This window comes from Oncorhynchus kisutch, linkage group LG8 (genome assembly GCF_002021735.2).
Source record: "Oncorhynchus kisutch isolate 150728-3 linkage group LG8, Okis_V2, whole genome shotgun sequence".
In the NCBI taxonomy this organism is placed as follows: Eukaryota; Metazoa; Chordata; class Actinopteri; order Salmoniformes; family Salmonidae; genus Oncorhynchus; species Oncorhynchus kisutch.
This window is the reverse complement of record NC_034181.2, coordinates 45,786,832-45,806,636: the sequence shown is the minus strand read 5'-3', so window position 1 is coordinate 45,806,636 and position 19,805 is coordinate 45,786,832. Positions and strand designations below refer to the sequence as shown.

Sequence of the window (19,805 nt, the reverse complement as noted above, 5' to 3'; positions counted from 1 at the left end):
CTCACATAGTTATGTCCCCTCTTATCCAGGTGGGAGAGGGCCGTGTGAAGTGCAATTGAGATTGCGTCATCTGTGGATCTGTTGGGGTGGTATGCGACATGGAGTGGGTCTACGGTGTCTGGGATGAAGGTGTTGATGTTTGTCATGACCAGCCTTTCAAACCACTCCATTACAGATGTGATAGTTATTTAGGCAGGATACCTTGGAGCTCTTTGGAACAGTGACAATGGTGGTCAACTGGAAACTTGTTGGGATTACAGACTGGGACAAGTATAGATTGAACATGTCTGTGAAGACACTTGCCAGCTGGTTTGGGAATGCTTTGAGAATGCGGCTTGGTATTCTGTCTGGCCAGGTGTGCTTATGATTGTTAACCTGTTTAAACGTTTTTCTCACATCGGCCATGGAGAGCGAGATCACAGTCAACGGGAAAAACAGGGGTTTTCATGCAAGGCACAGTGTTAAATTCCTCTAAGCGAGCATAAAAGGCATTTAGCTCACTTGGGAGTTCCACATTGCTGGGCAACTCATGACTAGGTTTCATTTTGTAATCCGTTGTCGTCTTCAAGCCCTGCCACATACGACGAGTGTCAGAGACAGTGCAATAGGATTCCACCTTCCTCCTATATTGTCCTATTGTATGTTAAATGTCTTGTCAGAGGTCGTAGAGGGCTTTTTTGTATCTGTCGATGTCCGTTTCTAGTTCCTTATAAGCGGTAACTCTAGCCTTTAGCCCAGTGCGGATACTGCCTGTAATCCATGGTTTTTGGTTTGTACATGTTCTTATAGTCACTGTGGGGATGACATTGTCTATGCACTTTGATGAATTGATGAAGCCCACGACTGTTGTGGTAAACCCCTCAATGCTATCGGATGAATCCTGGAACATATCTCAGTTTGTACTAGCAAAACAGTATTGTAGCCTTGCGTCTGCTTCATATGACCACTTCCGTATTGAGCGCATCACTGGTACTTCCTGTTTGAGCTTTTGTCTGTAAACAGGAAGCAGGAGAGTGGAGTCATGTCAGATTTGACAAAGAGAAGACGAGGGAGGGGGTTGTATGCGTTTCTGTGGGTAGAATACAAGTGGTCTCGAGTTTTAGCACCCCTAGTGGGGCAGGAGACGTGTTGGTAGGTGAAGTAGGACAGTTTTAAGTCTCCCCGCGTTAAAGACTCCACCCAGCAGAAAATCTGCCTCTGGGTGAGTTGTTTCTTGCTTGTTTATGGCCCCATATACACACACAGACGGTGTCTGAGACATGTTGGCAGAGCAGACATGCTGGGACTTGAGTGTTTTGCTGATTGGTGAAGAGCATGTGAGCATCGTGTGAAAACAACACAGAGTTTGATAAGGCCAGAGAGAGGGCGAAAGAGAGGGCAAATGGGAGGAAAGAAAGAGAGAAAAAGATGGAGAGAGATGGTGATGACATGGATAGGGAGGTGGGGGGGAAAGATGTGGAGAGATATAGAGAAAGGAAGAGTAAGCGAGTGATAGAAAGTGAGCTAAATAAAAAACGTGAAACATTGTTTAATTGGTGCTTTATCTCATGCAGATTGCATTATCGACAGTCAATGTCAAACTCTGTGTGTGTGTGTGTGTGTGTGTGTTAGCAACCGGTGGGTAGGACAGCTGTCAGGAAACAGTGTGTCTCACTGTGTTTTAATGGAGACTTATCAGTCACTGCACACAAACACATATCCTTTATGATACAGGAAACACGCTTATATTTGACTCCTATATACACTATATATACAAAAGTATGTGGACACCCCATCAAATTAGTGGATTCGGCAATTTCAGCCTTACCCATTGCTGACAGGTGTATAAAATCGAGCACACAGCCACGCAATCTCCATAGATAACCATTGGCAGTAGAATTGCCTCACTGAAGAAGTCAGTGACTTTCAACGTGGCACCATCATAGGATGCCACCTTTGTAACGAGTCAGTTTGTCAAATTTCTGCTATGCTAAAGCTTCCCCGGACAACTGTAAGTGCTGTTATTGTGAAGTGGAAATCTCTAGGAGCAACAACGTCTCAGCCGCGAAGTAGCATGCCACACAAGCTCACAAAATGGGACCGTCGAGTGCTGAAGCACGAAGGGGTTGCAACACTCACTAACCGAGTTCCACAATGCCTCTGGAAGTAACGTCAGTACAAGAACTGTTCGTCGGGAGCTTCATGAAATGGGTTTCCATGGCCGAGCAGCCTAAGATCACAAGCCTAAGATCAACACGCGCAATGTCAAGCGCTGGCTAGAGTGGCTAGAGTGGTGTAAAACTCTGGAGCAGTGGAAACGCGTTCTCTGGAGTGATGAATCCCGCTTAACCACCTGGCAGTCCAACGGACGAATCTGGGTTTGGTAGATGCCAGGAGAACGCTACCTGCCCGAATGCATAGCATGTAAAGTTTGGTGGAGGAGAAACAACAGTCTGGAGAAATGTCCTCTGGTCTGATGAAACAAAAATAGAACTGTTTGGCCATAATGACTATCGATACGTTTGGAGGAAAAAGGGGGAGGCTTGCAAGCCGAAGAACATCATCCCAACCGTGAAGCACAGGGGTGGCAGCAACATGTTGTGGGGGTTCTTTGCCTCATGAGGCAGGAAAATTATGTGGCTATATTGAAGCAACATCTCAAGACATCAGTCAGGAAGTTAAAGCTTGGTCGCAAATGGGTCTTCCAAATGGACAATGACCCCACGCATACTTCCAAAGTTGTGGCAAAATGGCTTAAGGACAACACAGTCAAGGTATTGGAGTGGTCATCACAAAGCCCTGACCTCAATCCAATAGAAAATGTGTGGGCAGAACTGAAAAAGCGTGTGCGAGCAAGGCCTACAAACCTGACTCAGTTACACCAGCTCTGTCAGGAAGAATGGGCCAAAATTCACCCAACTTATTGTGGGCAGCTTGTGGAAGGCTACCCAAAACATTTGACCCAAGTTGAACAATTTAAAGGCAATGCTACCAAATACTAATTGAGTGTATGTAAACTTCTGACCCAAGGGGAATGTGATGAAAGAAATAAAAGCTGAAAGAAATCATTCTCTCTACTATTATTCAGACATTTCACATTCTTAAAATAAAGTGCTGATCCTAACTGACCTAAGACAGGGAATTTTTACTAGGATTAAATGTCAGGAATTGTGAAAAACTGAGTTTAAATGTATTTGGCTAATGTGTATGTAAACTTCCGACATCAACTGTATGTGTCACGCGGTGGGTAACTAGTGCAGTGAATCAGGCGCAGAAGAGCAGAAATGAGTGTACAAGGTATTTACTTCCACGACAGCACCAGTATACAGACAATACTCAAGGTGCGGAGAAATACCGGTCACTCGAAAATAATGGGCGTAAATACATAACCCGGCAAACATAACCAGCCGACAAGTACCAACATGAACAATCAATAAACACGCACATTAACATGTGGGAAACAGCGGGTTAAATAATGAACATGTAATTGGGGAATAGAAACCAAGTGTGTAAAAAAGTGGATCGGCGATGGCTAGAAGACCGGTGACGTCGACCGCCGAACGCCGCACGAACAAGGACTGACTTCGGTCATGAAGTCATGACAGTATGTGTACGCCTTTTGCTCAGTAACTTTTTGGTATGCACTGACAAAAGGCCTCTCTGGATAAGATTTTGGCCCATATTCACAAAGCATCTCAGAGTAGGAATTCTGGTCTAGGATCAGTTTTGGATACGGCCCTGCGTTACACTGATAGATGACTATAATCCACATGTCCAGGTCTGTAGCTGTGATAAGAGGTTGTGATAGGGAGCTATGCAGGGAATGTGAAGTGACATTAGAGGGAGGCGGTCGTGTTGTGTTTAAATACCTTGTGTCTCAGTGCATTAAAACAGGCCTCAGATGATGATGCCAGCGGTGAGTTTTATCAGAGGTATCATCCATGCCAAGCAGAGCTGGGTGCACAACCAACTGGACCCTGGCATGCCATAGAGCAGAGCAGGCAGTCCTTTCACACCAGGGGCACTGCCCATTTATGTGGCATCTCTGCTCTCTTACCCTCATCCTTTACCTCTAGATAAAAGGAGGAGGGGAGGGGGAACATGGGAGGAACTCAACTGTGAAACTCCTCACAGTGCTCAAGTATAAACACTTCAGCCAAAGACTCCAGCCATTCTTTTCTAGCTAAATAGTTTCTGTTTTGCTTCAGCCTTTGAAATGCCACGGCCCTGAGCGCAAAACAGTTTATAACAAGGAATGGGATAGGGGAGGTAGAGGCGGAGGGGGTTTGAAGTGGATGCTCCGAATTCTTGAGAGGCACAAAGCTGCTTTGATAGAGACAAACTGCATGGAACGATGTCTGTGGATGGCCTGCCGTTTGTCCGCATCGACCCCCAACTCACTTACACACAGACACATACCCCACCCTATACCTACTGCCTCGAGGGGAACGAGGTTGGTCAGGCAGGTCTTATAGGGACAAACACACACACACACACACACATCATCCACTCAGCAGGGAAAGGGACACACAGGTCAGCAGAGGTGCTCCTTATTGCATGGCCCGGTCAAGTGGCAGGTCTAATCTGATTAAGGATCCACTCAGCCTCTGTTCTAGGGGCTTAATTACATGATTGGGGCTGGGTCCCGGCCAAACACACACACACACACACACACACACACGCACACAGGCACGCACATAAAAACACACACACACGTTTGTTTTACTGTCCTTCCTTTATTCCTATTCAAAGTCCTATTTTCCCTAACCGTTAACCCTTAACCTTAACATTACCCCTTACTCTTAACCCTAACCATAAACCTAACCCCTAGTTTAAAATAGCCTTTTTCCCTTGTTAGGGCCAGTGAAATGTCCCCACTTGTTCAAATGTTCTTTGTTTAACTATCCTCGTAAGGGCTTCTGGTCCACACAAGGAAAATAAAACCAAAAACACACACACATGCAACCATACACACACACACACACACTCGCAGAGCCCCACAATCTGCTTCTGCACTGGACACACACACACAAAATGCTCATTGGGTACCTCACCCAGGTAGGCCCAATGTATGATACAAGCCAGCCAGGGACACACCCACAACTCTCAGGTTTAGTGATCAAAACATCTACGTCCAAAGATGAGTGTTGAACAAGTACAATCGAGTGAACATGTTACTTCTATCGGCCTGCATAAAAATCACACACTCGATCCATGCGTCCAGTGATCAGTGATCAGTCCTGAAATTGAGATAATCTGCTAGAATTGTTCCCTATCAACCTCATTTAGTGCATCCTTTAGTTGCCCCATCACCGTGGAGCCACTTGACATGGGCTGCCGTGTCATCTGCATACTGAGAGGATCCTGACACAAGCAACCTTGCTTCTGGGCCTTTAATCTTTCCACATGCACTTACTAAGCATTTGCAGGCCTGTGCTACTTCTGGGATTGTTGGAATGTTCTTAACCAGTGTGAACTTCGGACAGATCCAAGCCGCTCATCACACTTTGGCGAGGACGTGTCACAGTAGACCTTGGGCTGGGCTTGAGAGCTTGAGACGATACAACAGAGGCAGAGATAGTGAATCTAGCACTGATGTTGCTTTCCCTCAACCTGACCATCCAGGATGAGGAAGAGAATGATACGATGCTGCTGGACTGGGACACGGTTGATGATAAATGGTCCCTTATGTCATAGTAATGACATGATGATAGATCTATTGATGTGTTTAGGAGGGGGAGTTGTACGCTACCTCTGTAAAAGTGAGTGAGAAGATTAACGGCTGAACAAGTACTACCGAGCAAGATCTGCGAGAAGGAGAGAGAGAAAGAGAGAGAGATGGGGGGGAGACGGCGAGGGAAAGAAAGAAAGAGAAAGAAAGTGAATGAGGGAGAGAGAGAAAAGGAGAGAGAGAAAGACTGAGAGAAACATACTGATGAAAAAAGGGAGTAAGAGTGATATTAATTGAAGAAATAAAATGTGCTAGAGAGACGGCGATAGATAGAGGCCTTAGAGAGTGGGGCTAAAACACCTCTGCACTTCAGCCTGGTGGTCCCACTGATCAGGTTGTATACACTCACAAGCCTTCTCACAGTACAGCTCTTTATTCACACTAACACACTCAGGCCTTAACACACTGTAATGTTTCAGAGAAAGTCTACAGAAAGAAAGAGAGAGAAAAATAGAGAGAGGGGAGAGGAAGGGACAAGGGAGTGAGAGAGAGATGGGGGAGAGGAAGAGACAGGGGAAAGAGAGAGAGAGATAGGGAAGAGGAAGAGAGGAGGGAAACAGAGAGAGAGAGAGAGATGGGAAAAGGAAGAGAGAGAAAGAGACAGACAGACATAGAAAACATACTGTATCACCAGACAGTCTAGTTCAGGAAGAGAGACCCCAGTCCCCCACTGCAAACAGGCCTTTGTTGTGATTAGGCCAACTAGCTTGAGTGTTGTTTGTCTGATTCTGTTGCTCTGTTAGTGTGTGTTCCTCTACACACACACACACACATACAGGCACACACACAAACACACACACTTATTAGATAAACACACACAGCTACATCTCGTTCATTGACAGTCTGGTGCACTCGGCTACACAGTCAGAGTGAATGGTACGCTCTAAAAAGAGTAATGGAAAAATCTATACTGGAGTCCGGATATTTCTGGACCAAGCGGTCGCCTGGCGTTCTTCATTGGCTACCGACGGTCACCACACACAGTGACCACATGTCAATGACCGCGACACTGAGTGCACTGGGGCAGAAAGAACCAGATTATTGTAGGCCTACAGCAAGACCATTTGGCTATGGTTGCAGTAATAGTATTTCCCTATGATTTATGACACATTTGTATCTTACAGTTTGCATTTTGGATAACAATTGACTGTAGGTGTCTTATGCATGTACTCATGTAAAGCCTTTATTAAAGCCATATAACACATTATAATATTTGCCCGTAAACTGTCATAAGTAGTTTTAAGTAGTTATGAGTCAAGGCATGAGATGCAATAAGACCGTTTATAACGGGTGTTGAAAATGACTGTTCATCCAGTCATATGGTCTAACGTCAACATGTTAATAACAACTGCTATTGTACAGTCTGCATGACAACATACGTCATATGTTTTTACATGCTACATAAGAGTCCACATACCAGGGTGTTATGTCATTTACCAACCTCTGTGTCACATTATTACATTGAATGGAATGATGGGCACCATAACCATGTCATATGCCCTTATAGAGTGTGTACAGACACCTTAAGTAAAGTGCTATTCATTTGAGGTGTTGAGGTGAAACAGTGAATGTGCTTAGATCAATTCCTCAGTACACACAGTATGTCACCAGGACGCACCGTTAATCCCTGTCATTTTGGTAGATCGGTGGAAATGGTCGGATAAATTGTAAAGCTTCCGCAAACTTGAAACTCACACACCTATGGTTTTTACTATAACACCCTTTTTTGTGTGTGTGTGTGTGTGTGTGTGCACAAGGTCCTGTGAAATAAAATGGGCCCCTCGCCTAGGGAAATCAAATGCCCGTCCAACTGATTGGTTCTGGTGACGGCCCTAAATCACACTCTTCTTCTTCCAATTTCAGCAATATGATTAGCTGAAACAAGAGCTCTCAATAACTTTACATCGGATCTGCAAATTGTCTATTTGTGTCAGCAAATCATATAGCTGAAATTTCATGAACAGTTTGGAGAACCATCGAAACGTTACAGAGCGTTTGTGCCAGCGAATCATATCGCTGAAATCGGAAGAAGGGTGAGATTAACATTAAATGGGAGAAGAGTTATTGGCTCATGTTGCAAACCTAGCTAGCTACTCAGCAAATAACAAGGATAGCTAACAATAGCTTGAGTTAAATAATGTGTATTAACAGGAAACGGTCATTGCGTTTAAAGTGTAGGAGGATGTTAATGTGCTACAGAGGAGTATGTTTTTTAATTACACCTGTAGCTAGCTAGCCATCGGTAGGTTGATGTTGCAATTCTTAAGTACATCTGTGCTCCCATTTCCCCATGTTTCTCACTAGTGTGTGATGCAGCCCACAATTCCGTGCGTTCCTCCATGTAGGGATTCTTGCATCTGCAAAGCTCAAGGAAAAGGGTGGCTACTTTGTAGAATCTCAAATATAATATAGATTTTGATTTGTTTAACACTTTTCCTGGTTACTAAATGATTCCATATATGTGTTATTTCATACTTTTGATGTCTTCAATATTATTCTACAGTGTAGAAAATAGTGAAAAATAAATAATAAAAAACTCTGGACTGGTACTGTATATTTAATATACACATAGCAATTATTACTGCCCACTAAAGCTTCCCATCTCTTCCTTCTGTCATGGTGAAGACGATCTGCATGATGTTGTATAGGTACAGTTACACAAGCTAGTAGGAGTCACCATAGACCTGAATGACCAGAGAGCTGACGGAGTCTATTATCAGAGCTCTGGAGATTTATGAGCAGTCAAAATCTTTATTCACACAGAGGAAATGACTCACACCTATATATAGTGCTGTGTGACTTTTGTCACTACACCTGTGCTATACCCTAACCCATGGACACTGTTTTATTGTATCCAGGGGCCCTCCTTTACTTTTTCTCCTTCATGGTAATGCAGAGATTATAGTTGTTCCACAGTGACCTCCCACTAGTATCAGCCGGGCTGGGAGTCGGCCACAAAGGCTGACGGAGAGAGAATGTGGGAGTCTCTCCCACTGAAGAGACTCTCCCACTCAACCTGTGGTTTGGGTGTCTGACTCATTCACTATAGCCGTGATGTTACATCAGTCTTCCCAATTAAAACAAGTGCCCTCTTACACAAGCTTGATTAGGAAGGCCAATCTTCTGGTTTCTTGGATGGCTTGAGTTCGTGCATGCGTGGATGCATGCGTACATGTGTGTCCTTTCAAAATCCTGTTTTGTTTTTTTATATGTCTTGTCAATGCTGATTGGTGGTAATTGCCAACCTCCTGATTGTCAAACACTATTATGGCGCAATTCCACTGGATGAACGAAACCATGGTGGGCTGTGCCGGAACCAGAACAAACTAGCCTTGTTGGTTCTTGTTTGTTTTCCATTTGCAGTTGAACTGGAAACAGGACTAGGTTTAATTTTCGAGAAAAACTGTTAGTGTAAATTTTAAGACAGCGACCGATGACGCAATTCAACAGCGAAATTGTTGTGATCCTTGGTGACTGGCATTTTTAAGTATGGAGGAGTTGGCCGGGCTATTTTGTGTCATCCTTTTAAATGTTATTAATGGGCAGCAATCTAGACTGAACGAGAGGATACAGCTGAAAAGAGATGGAGAAATACACAATGTAAGTTATTAACATGCAAGGAGAGGATCGAGTCAGCCGGTTGAAAGACCAGCTTACAAAACAAATGCTCCGTGAGAGGTACAGAATGTGCTTTTATCTGTTTAGCTAGCTGTTGTGTATCTGTCTTTGTAAATTCCTCAAAACTTATTTGGAATGAGGCCAGCCATTACAGTTTCTTGCAATAAGATGCAGTCCTGCAATACGGTATTACTCTTGCAGTATGCTGTGTGTGACAGGACCCTAGGAAGTATGCACAATGTATCTATCTAGCTGGCTACATAATGTGTATCTGTCTTTGTGATAGATATACATTGTACATACCTAGGCCTACATATTGCAAGAGTAATAATGCAGGACTGTACCTTATTGCAAGTGTAATAGCTAGCTGTCCTCCAATACTGCAAGAGTCATTTAGCACTCCTATTAGAAAACACTTCCTGACCTAATCAGATGATAAGTAATCAACCCAATCAACTATTATTATCTCCAACTATGCTATGGTGAGTTGATGTCCCACTGACAAACAAACACAATGTTTAATGACAGATTTTCTCTTTTTTCCTTCTTTATGATTTTCTCAGACACCCAACTCCACCAACACCGTTTGGACAACAAAGCGCCTGGACCAAAACCGAACTATTAGCATGACAGACCAAGCCTGGCCACTTAGTTCAGTGGGTCTCTCCCTTTTTGGTTACTACACCCCCTTATCATATGATTTTACCCTGATTAATAAAGTACTGATATACTCCCTTGTGTTCATTTTACCATTAGACATATGTTCTTATAAGATTTGTTTCTTACTTCCTGTGAATAACCTACTACACAATTGTATCTTCTATGTTTGACCAATGTTTGTTGTTTAATAAAAGTGTGTAAATCATGTCTAATCTTTATTTCCTACATTTAAAATCAACACAAGCATGTTTAAGAAGTTTATTGCTCCAACATGTATATTGTAATCGTTTAACCGTAGGCGAAATTCAATGAACAGTAATTGAAAGCCACATTCACAATGCGTTTGGTGTAGAGCAAATTTAAGAAAATAAAAAAAGAAGTATTTTACATAAGAACTTCAGCCAGTTTAGTCTAGTGACACGTTGAGCTTTTATGGCTTGGACAAACTGTCCAAATACAGCTATGCAGTTGTTCTTAAACAAGGCGGTCTGGGCCATCTCAGCAGCCCTGGCTGTCCTGTCTGCTGCCTCATCTTCACACAGCTGATTAAAGAGCTGATCCTGCTGCTGACACTGGGCCTCAAGTGTCTCCAGGTATGAGTCCTCAGTCTCACATTCAGGTATTCACTGGTTTTGCTTTCAGTGCGTTTTCTCTTCCCCTGGGAAAATATTTAGGCAGAAGTAATGCCATGTAAAAGGTCAGAAATGATAAGGTACACACTCCAAAGCAAACCTGAGGGCAGCAAGTGTGAGTTCAGTTTTGTTCTCCAGCTGTAACTGTCTCATCAAATGTATTAAATATTATCCCAGAAAGGCCATTGTGGGGCCAAGCAGATCAACCAGATACACCAATGATGCAAATAAAGGTAAGGTATTGGGCCATAATTTGATTCATTGAATCAGTGTTAACAGTTTTATATATAAATTCCTAGATCCACACTCCTTGAATAATGTTTAGGATCATAATCCTGCCATGACAAAAGCCCTCTGTGGATGAGATTGCCCACCCCTGTTGAAGACTGCTAAATTGTGGGATTAGGGCTAAACAATTGACAGTGAACTGTTTATCAACCAAGAATGGACCCTTGGTGCCTGGGGGTGCAGGGATCAGGAGTTGCAGGAGCATTGATTGTGTCGATGGACGCCGGGTGTCTGGGGGTGCAGAGCTCTGAGGTCGTAGGTTCACTATTCGAGCACGCAGCTTCCTCTGAGTCGGTAGGTTCAGGAATGTCCTCTATGTATGTTTGTATAATGTAAAGTCAGATACTCCGGCTAACGTCAAACATGTACTAAGTCCACAGCGTTGGCCTTCCATGGATATTTACATGACAAGTTGTCATCCCTAGTTCACGTCTCGCACAGTGCTCACTCTCACAAGCTACAGCTAGCTACGCTGAAGACATTGGTAGCTAGCTAGATAGTAATTTGGCTAAAAAACAGTGTATTGCCGTGCTGATCATCGCTGCTCGGCGTCATCATGGCTTCAAATATCACTGTCTGATCCACTGTTGCTGTTGTGGTCTTTTTATATTTTTATATTCTTGTTTGAGTTTCGGAATTTTTTCTCTGCACTGTTTTACTGACCGATGGAATCCCATCTCGGCTACTGTATCCAGTATGTTTTTGAAGATCTTTTCATTCCTGGTGGGACAATCCAGTTGCCACTGGATTCTCCAACTGACCAATTTGCTGCTTCCATTATTTGTTTTTGGCTTGAGAGTTATTCACTAGTGTCGCTGTACCATCTTTGGCTGTAGCGTTCGTGGTCAGATTGACCTTCTCTTATAAAAATGGGTGTCAACATACGCGAGCGACACTGCGATATAATCGCACAAGACCAATCATTGAGTACGACCATTTGTAAACCCACCCACCAGCCTACTTGGTTCGAGGTCAGTACCAGATATCAAATAGGGCTGAATATCCTGCTTGGTTCCAGGAATCAAGCGGGCCATGGGCAAATGGAAATGAAATAGGAACTGTGATATTCACGGCCCAGCACGGCACGGCCCTGCAGTGGAAAAGCATCACTAGTTACCTAACAGTGTGAGGGCAGGCGAGCAGCACAGTAGGACAGAGTGTGAAGGGAACAAGAGTGAATGGCCCTCAATGTATAGTAAAGGGCATTTGAGGACACTGCCCACCACTGCCCAATTGCAATAATATCTAGTATCTAGCATACTAGAACCTACAGGCATCCATATCCAACACATAAAGCAGATATTTTTCACCACTTCTTAGTGTTCACACTGTGAGAGCATTACAAATGCAGAGGTATAATGTCATTAGGAACTGGGTAAATGTATATGGTGTACCTTTGAATTGCCAAAAGAGGAAGGTGAATGTCTTGAACACTCAATATGTCTTGGACACTGTCTTGGACACTCAAGTCCAAGGCAAGGCCGCATGTAAGTATCATCAGGAATGGCTTTACCTGGTCTGGCTGATGTAACAATGCTACAACCCGGTGTCGGAAGCCAAAATACCCATAGAAGAAACAAGACACACTTAGCTGTGCTGAACCTTTGGCCCAGAAGCGCTGAGCTCTTACCTCATAGTGTGTCAGTTGAGAGTTGAGCAACAGGCAGGCTTATCTGTTACGTCACCCTGGACCTGGGACCCAGACTGGACATCCACTCAGGCCCTGTCCCTAGCCCAACCTAGGGCTCTCAGAGCGGGGGAGAGGTCAGAGAGAGAGAGGCCCCCCTCTGGGAACACCAGCTGGGCTTATCTCTACTGCTGCCCCTCTCTTGTCCTCTGTGTGTTTGTGTGTTTGTGTGTGTGTGTGTGTGTGTGTGTGTGTGTGTGTGTGTGTGTGTGTGTGTGTGTGTGTGTGTGTGTGTGTGTGTGTGTGTGTGTGTGTGTGTGTGTGTGTGTGTGTGTCAAAGATTCTGAGTACTATTGTGAGTTTCTGTGTATGTATGTACTATACACAGAGGGCTTGAATTGTTTCTGTGTGCTTGTGAGCATACAGTTGAAGTCGGAAGTTTACATACACCTTAGCCAAATACATTTAAACTCAGTTTTTCACAAGCTTCCCACAATACGTTGGGTGAATTTTGGCCCATTCCTCCTGACAGAGCTGGTGTAACCTAGTCAGGTTTGTAGGCCTCCTTGCTCGCACACACTTTTTCAGTTCTGCCCACAAATGTTCTATGGGATTGAGGTCAGGGCTTTGTGATGACCACTCCAATACTTTGACCTTGTTGTCTTTAAGCAATTTTGAAACCACTGCAACCAAGCTTTAACTTCCTGACTGATGTCTTGAGATGTTGCTTTAATATATCCACATAATTTTCCTTCTTCGTGATGCCATTTATTTAGTGACGTGCACCAGGTGGACAGTGGATATAGGTACTTTTGTACCCGTTTCCTCCAGCATCTTCACAAGGTTCTTTGCTGTTGTTCGCACCAAAGTACGTTCATCTCTAGGAGACAGAACGTGTCTCCTTCCTGAGCGGTATGATGGCTGCGTGGTCCCATGGTGTTTATACTGGCATTCTATTATTTGTTCAGATGAACGTGATACCTTTGGAAATTGCTCCCAAGGATGAACTAGACTTTTCTGAGGTCTTGACTGATTTCTTTTGATTTTCCCATGATGTCAAGCAAAGAGGCAATGAGTTTGAAGGTAAGCCTTGAAATGCATCCACAGGTACACCTGTGCCTATCAGAAGCTTCTAAAGCCATGACATCAGTTTCTGGAATGTTCTAAGCTGTTTAAAGGCACAGTCAACTTAGTGTATGTAAACTTCTGACCCACTGGAATTGTGATGCAGTGAATTATAAGTGAAATAATTTGCCTGTAAACAATTGTTGGAAAAATTACTTGTGTCATGCACAAAGTAGATGTCCTAACCAAAACTATAGTTTGTCAACAAGAAATTTGTGGAGTGGTTGAAAAACGAGTTTTAATGACTCCAACCTAAGTGTATGTAAACTTCCGACTACAACTGTATGTGATTAACATGAATGTAAGCTTTCATGCATGATATACAGTACATGAATTTGATGTGTGTGTGTGTAAATATATAAATGTATATTATTACAAACGGTATATTTGTTTTTACTACAATAAAATATGCAAATCAAAAAATATGTATCTATTGGAAAGGCAGAGTGTTTTGTAGATGTGTTATTACATAACTATGCACAAAAGTTGTGAAGTAGCAGCTGCAGTAGCCTCAGACCTCTGACACATACAAAGTAACTTGAGTGTCCTGAATAATGAAATTCAGATGTCCAATGGATCCCTAAGAGGCCCTACGTTTTAAGGGGCTAATCCAAACTTCCACTGAAGTCTTCCTACGAATGTTCACTTAGTCATGCATTAATATCAATGGGAGACTGAGTGAAGATTTTAGGATTCACCCCGAAGAGCAGAGGACGCTGGAAAGAACTAGAAAGCTAGCGGCCTACTACTGTAAGAGACATGGCAAGTAGATTACTCCGTCCGTCCGTCCGTCTGTCTCTGTCTGTTATGCAGAGCATTGGATTTTCTATGTTTTTGCACAAGGTGTTGTAACTGACCTAGTGCCTGACTCCCAACTCACACAATATATTGTACTGGCAAAACAAAGGCTTTCCCAATATCTAGCCCTCTTGTCTCAGTGTCCGGTTGTGTATTACTCTCTGTTCTCTGTTGTTCCCCTGGCCATGTTACCCCAGAAACCCAAACATGTCCTTTCTCTCTTCCTTAGGATCTGTGCTCTTTCTTTCCTCTCTGGGCAAACATTATCCCGGCTCCAGTTCTCCTCTCTGCCACCATACAAACACACACACACACACACTCACACACACGCAGGCCGCGCACACATTCTTTGCACACGGACACCCTGTTTAAAAAACAAAACCGGGTGGCAGCCAAACAAAGAGAGAAAGAATAGAACAGAAACTGTATGACTGCCATCCCTCTCTCTCTCACAATCACCTGCTTCTCTTCCACCGCCTTCTCTCATTCTCCCTGAGATGACATTACTGCAGCAGAGTGACAAACATCATGTGGTTTAGAGAGAAGAACTTTGATCTGGCGTATCTTTGTGAGTCTCTCTGTGAGTGTTTGATTGCCAAGGTGACAAGGGGTATGTATGTGTGAGAGAGTTTCCACATGTGTGCACTATGCAGTCTTTGTGTGTGTCTTCCTTTGTCTTGCATGTAACTTTCCAAGACTGAATCAGACTGTTATGAAACATCCCTTGGTTTTGGCAGCTCTCTGTCCCTTGATAGAGAGTAGAATGCACACACACAGCCCTCCCTACGTCCTCCTGCCCCATGCATTGGTCGGGGTATGCAGAGTTGAACAGTGGGGGGGGGGGGGGGGGGGGTCGGAGGGTGTGTGTGTGTGCATGCTATTGCTCAACACACAGACAAACAGCGTCTTATATGGTTCCCGTCTGCACGGAGCTGGCCCGCTAACCCTCCATTCAGCAGCCTGGAATGTTTGGTGATCAACTCCACTGGAAAGCCCCGTTTATCAATACACACTCCCAGCCCCCTCAGGAGACTAACATATTCCACAGAGCAGGAAAGGCCTCACCCAAGGAAGAGAGGTTCAAATTCCACAGCTGATACAAAAACAGAGCAGAGGAACTGATGTCAACACTATCTGAACATCCCACCATTCACATCTCATGAAGTGGAAAATCAGACAGGGAGACAGGGAGAGAGAGACAGGGAGAGAGACAGGGTGAGAGAGAGAGAGAGAGACAGGGTGAGAGAGAGAGAGAGACAGGGTGAGAGAGAGAGAGAGAGACAGGGTGAGAGAGAGAGAGAGAGAGAGAGACAGGGTGAGAGAGAGAGAGAGACAGGGTGAGAGAGAGAGAGAGAGACAGGGTGAGAGAGAGAGAGAGAGAGAGAGAGAGAGAGAGAGAGAGAGAGAGAGAGAGAGAGAGATTTTGGTCACACATGCTCCTAAATATTTGACCAAGTGGTCAAAAATGTCCATTTCAAAAATACTTTTTTTGATCCTTCTGAAACTTTAGGACTATGTCAAGCAACAAGTTGTTGACAAAAAAAATCTGAAAACATAAATATGGAGCCATCCCATATTTGGGGGGCTTGGCAGCCACTATAACAAACAAAACAAAAACAAAACAAAAAAAAATATATATATATATATATATAATACAAATACATATTTAGCTCCCAGTCAATGTCAGTATACCAAGACAAGAGTCTCATCTATTCAGATGCAATTGGAACCGAGTAGATAGCCCATAGAGTTCCAAAGATAGAGCTAAAAGTCTGATGGCACTGGCGTCCATATCGCCCATATCAGTGGCCATTTTAGGTCGCACTGGTATGTCAGATTAGCTCAATCGTCAGTTTCTCAGCCTCTGAGTGTAACAGAAACACAACACTTTGAATGAATAACAGACAAATGTTCATAACAAGCGGCCATGGATGACATTTATAAGAAATAAAGAAAGGATCTGTACAAAACACGAAAAACATACACAAATGCAGATGTTGAAATATCACATTTTACAATTGTATTTGGGGGAATTTAAACCATTTAGGCCTACTTTCTGTCTCCTTGACAGAAAGTGTATTTCTTTTTTTACCATCATTTACAATTTGGGGGGGGGGGTGTTATAGGACCCACATATCATAGATATTGTCATACAGTGGTGAATAATTATAAAGTAGGCCTCGCTAATTGGTACACAAAACAACATTTAAAAAAAGTTGCCTTTAATTATTCATGTAATAGCCTAAGGTAGGTTGTAAGTAACAGCAAAATATAGGTGTATTCAACATGCTTATACGGTTATGCAATCCAATGCAAGCGTGGTCAGTTACTTCTGTTACGTTTATGCTGCATTGTTTATTCTTGTGATAAGACCTAGGCTAAATTCTGTAATTACGGCACTCAACCAGGTGCTTACCTTCAATGGTCATTCGCCTCTGGAATCTTTACTGTTCTGTGTGGTCCACTTCACAGTCCTCGCTTTCCCTGTATTTAAGTTATTTTGGACAGCGCTCGTCTATTTCTCTTTCCATTTAGCTGCAAGGCACAACACACAATAACTATTCAGTAAACTACAATCCTGTATGATACGACATTTGTGAACACTTCATTTCTACTGGCAAGTTTTCCTTCTTGGTGAGATTTGACCCCTGTCTTTAGATGCCTTTTGAAGTGGTTTTGCTGAGACCACTACGCTCTGATACACTCCAGACTTTTCAGACGCCAGAAGGAATGCAATTACATGGAGCCTATTGCATATTGCAAAAAAAGTGAAGACAAACTTGTATTTTCCGGATATAGTCTTAAAATTATGAAAGTGTCATCCAATAACAGTCGCTATCAGGGCTGTCAACTCTGGCTGTCTTTCGTCTGCATCTCTGTCTGGGTGTTCACTGGTGCTGATGCGAGTTTTTCCACTTTCCTTTTGTTTCTTTCAAACCTAAACATGGGCTTTGTAGAAGCTTGCGCCCGACTTTCCTTGTCTAATTCATTATCTTGCCTCCACCAAGACAACGCTGTAGACTACATATAATTTTGCGGATATTTCTTATTCGCCTATTATCTATTCTAACCAGTGACTGGTCTTTTACTACGTTCCAAATCGAACTACTGCCTACGCGCAAATGTGTTTGCAATTAAGCCTATGACGAAAACACACGTGGTATCCACAACGTGCAATCGCTTTTACATAAATAAAGGCTATACCAGTATTTATTTGTCAATCATGTAGGCACATTTTGAGACCAAAAAATAAATTACATCTCAAGTCCTTGTTTCACCTCCAATCACACCCCATTCAACGCGATAGTGCATGCGTTGCAAGACTGCGGTGTATCCTCACCAAATTGTCCCGAAGTTCCTGGAGTCTCAGTGGTCTCGCTGTCCTGTCTCTCGCTCTCTGTTGCCACATGCTGTAGATGAACCCAGTTTCGCTCCAGCCCATCCAGCGACACAAACGCCAGTGCCTATCAACGAGAGCCGTGACGGTGACGACAGCCCGGCGCCAGTTCGCGAACGATTGGTTCTTTTTGAACGACTCTTTCTACTGACTCGAGAGTCATGATTCGTTTTGCTGAGTGACTCGTTCGTTTTAGCCATTTGTTCGATCTGCTGGCCGCAATGAATTATACAGCAGGGTTAATACTCGCCCATCCGTTGACTCTAGAGACGTGCTCCAACCGACAACTGGCTGTCTGGTCCGGCGTTATGGGCCTGGCTCGCCCTACCGTACCGTGTTGCCCGTCGAAATTAAATATTTTAATATTTATCAGTTATTTGACCGCGACGCGCGCGGACTGAAAGACGCATAAATCTCAGTTAAAGCGTCCGAGCGAGCGAAACAGCGCCTCTCTGTCTCAGTATATGTAGACTATGTATCTCTGATGCTGTCTGGACAAAAAGAGCAGCCTCTGGCATGCCATACTATTTCTGTCCAGGCAGCATCACATAGATGGGCTACATATAGTAAGACAGAGGTGCACTGTTTCGCTCGAGAGAGAGGAAGAGAGGAAACGAGAGGGGAGAGGGCAGAGAGGAAGAGGCGAAGCGAGCAGGCTCACTAGCCAAAATCCGTCCAGAATAAACCCAATGCGTTTCTATGGGCATAATATGCAGACCTAAACTTGTCGCCTGCATTCCCTCCTTTGGTACAACGACTCCCATTTTTAGGGATAGTAGTAATACAGTCGGTTGTTGCATTTGTGGTTGGTTGTTGGAGAGAGTGGTGAATTAAACCTGATCTAAATGCCCTAGCTATAGCCTACCAAATATGCCAATTGCCGGACTTGATGACATCTTTATAGTGACTATGCTTAATCAAATTCATGGCATCTCTGTCATATTCTTTACCTCAGGATAAATATATTTGGCCTAGTATGCATCCTGAGTATTTATGTATCTCTCTTCCTTGCTCAACCCATGTGTGTGTGTGTGTGTGTGTGTGTGTGTGTGTGTGTGTGTGTGTGTGTGCAGTGAAGACATGCCCACGTTTTATCATGATTATTTCTAATTAGTTTCATTGGAAGGAACCCCCAGTAAGGGGTTCCTTCCAATGTGAACAGAGCAAAGACATGCTGGGCAGATTGTTAGATACTCAAGTGTGTGCAGTATCGTTAATTATCGTCAGTGGAGGAGGAAAAAGAGTGTATAGTGAAGCACAGCGTTTGGTTTGATTTTAGATGCCGTTGATGTGCAGTCCTCACAGGATTTGTGTTAATAAATTCAGTTGATCAAGCTACAGTATGTAGTCTATTAATTCCTTTTTGATGAATAAATAAACTGACAGGTTTTGTTGTTTCTCTGTAATACTAGCCACCTAGCAATTTTATGAAGTTGGCATACACAGCAAATTTGAGATCAGAATTTTAACACCAACAGGGTTACGTTAAACACTTCCTTAGTGTGTATATGTGACCCACTGAAATAGTCTTAATTTAAGGAAAGAAATTTCCCAAATTTACTTTTAAGAAGGAACACCTGTTAATTGAAATGCATTCCAGGTGACTACCACATGAAGCTGGTTGAGAGAATGCCAAGAGTGTGCAAAGCTGTCATCAAGGCAATGGATGGCTACTTTGATGAATCTTACATTTAAAATATATTTTGATTTGTTTAAACCTTCTTTGGTTACTAAATGATTCCATATGTGTTATTTCATAGTTTTGATGTCTTCACTATTATTCAACAATGTAGAGAAAAACCCTTGAATGAGTAGGTGTGTCCAAACTTTTGCATGGTACTGTATATTTTTTACATAGAATTAGGCATAATGATTATGGCTATAGATTGCTGGAAAAATATGTTTCAGGTGTTTGGAAAATGCAAAATTCTCCAACCAGGACTTAGTGCC

The 19,805-nt window shown here is 43.3% G+C and overlaps 1 protein-coding gene across 1 annotated transcript in view; it reads right to left on the bottom strand.

The window, feature by feature from the left end:
• LOC109895617 (rho-related BTB domain-containing protein 2) overlaps positions 1–18,020 on the bottom strand; it is a 99,201-nt gene extending 81,181 nt beyond the window's left edge. Inside the window, exons 1-2 of the mRNA XM_020489466.2 lie at positions 17,799–18,020; positions 16,875–16,993 (exon numbers count right to left, since the gene is read on the bottom strand). The gene's annotated coding sequence lies outside the window, so the exon portion shown is untranslated. The remainder of the gene's footprint in view (positions 1–16,874; positions 16,994–17,798) is intronic.
• Between the last annotated feature and the right edge of the window lie 1,785 nt (positions 18,021–19,805).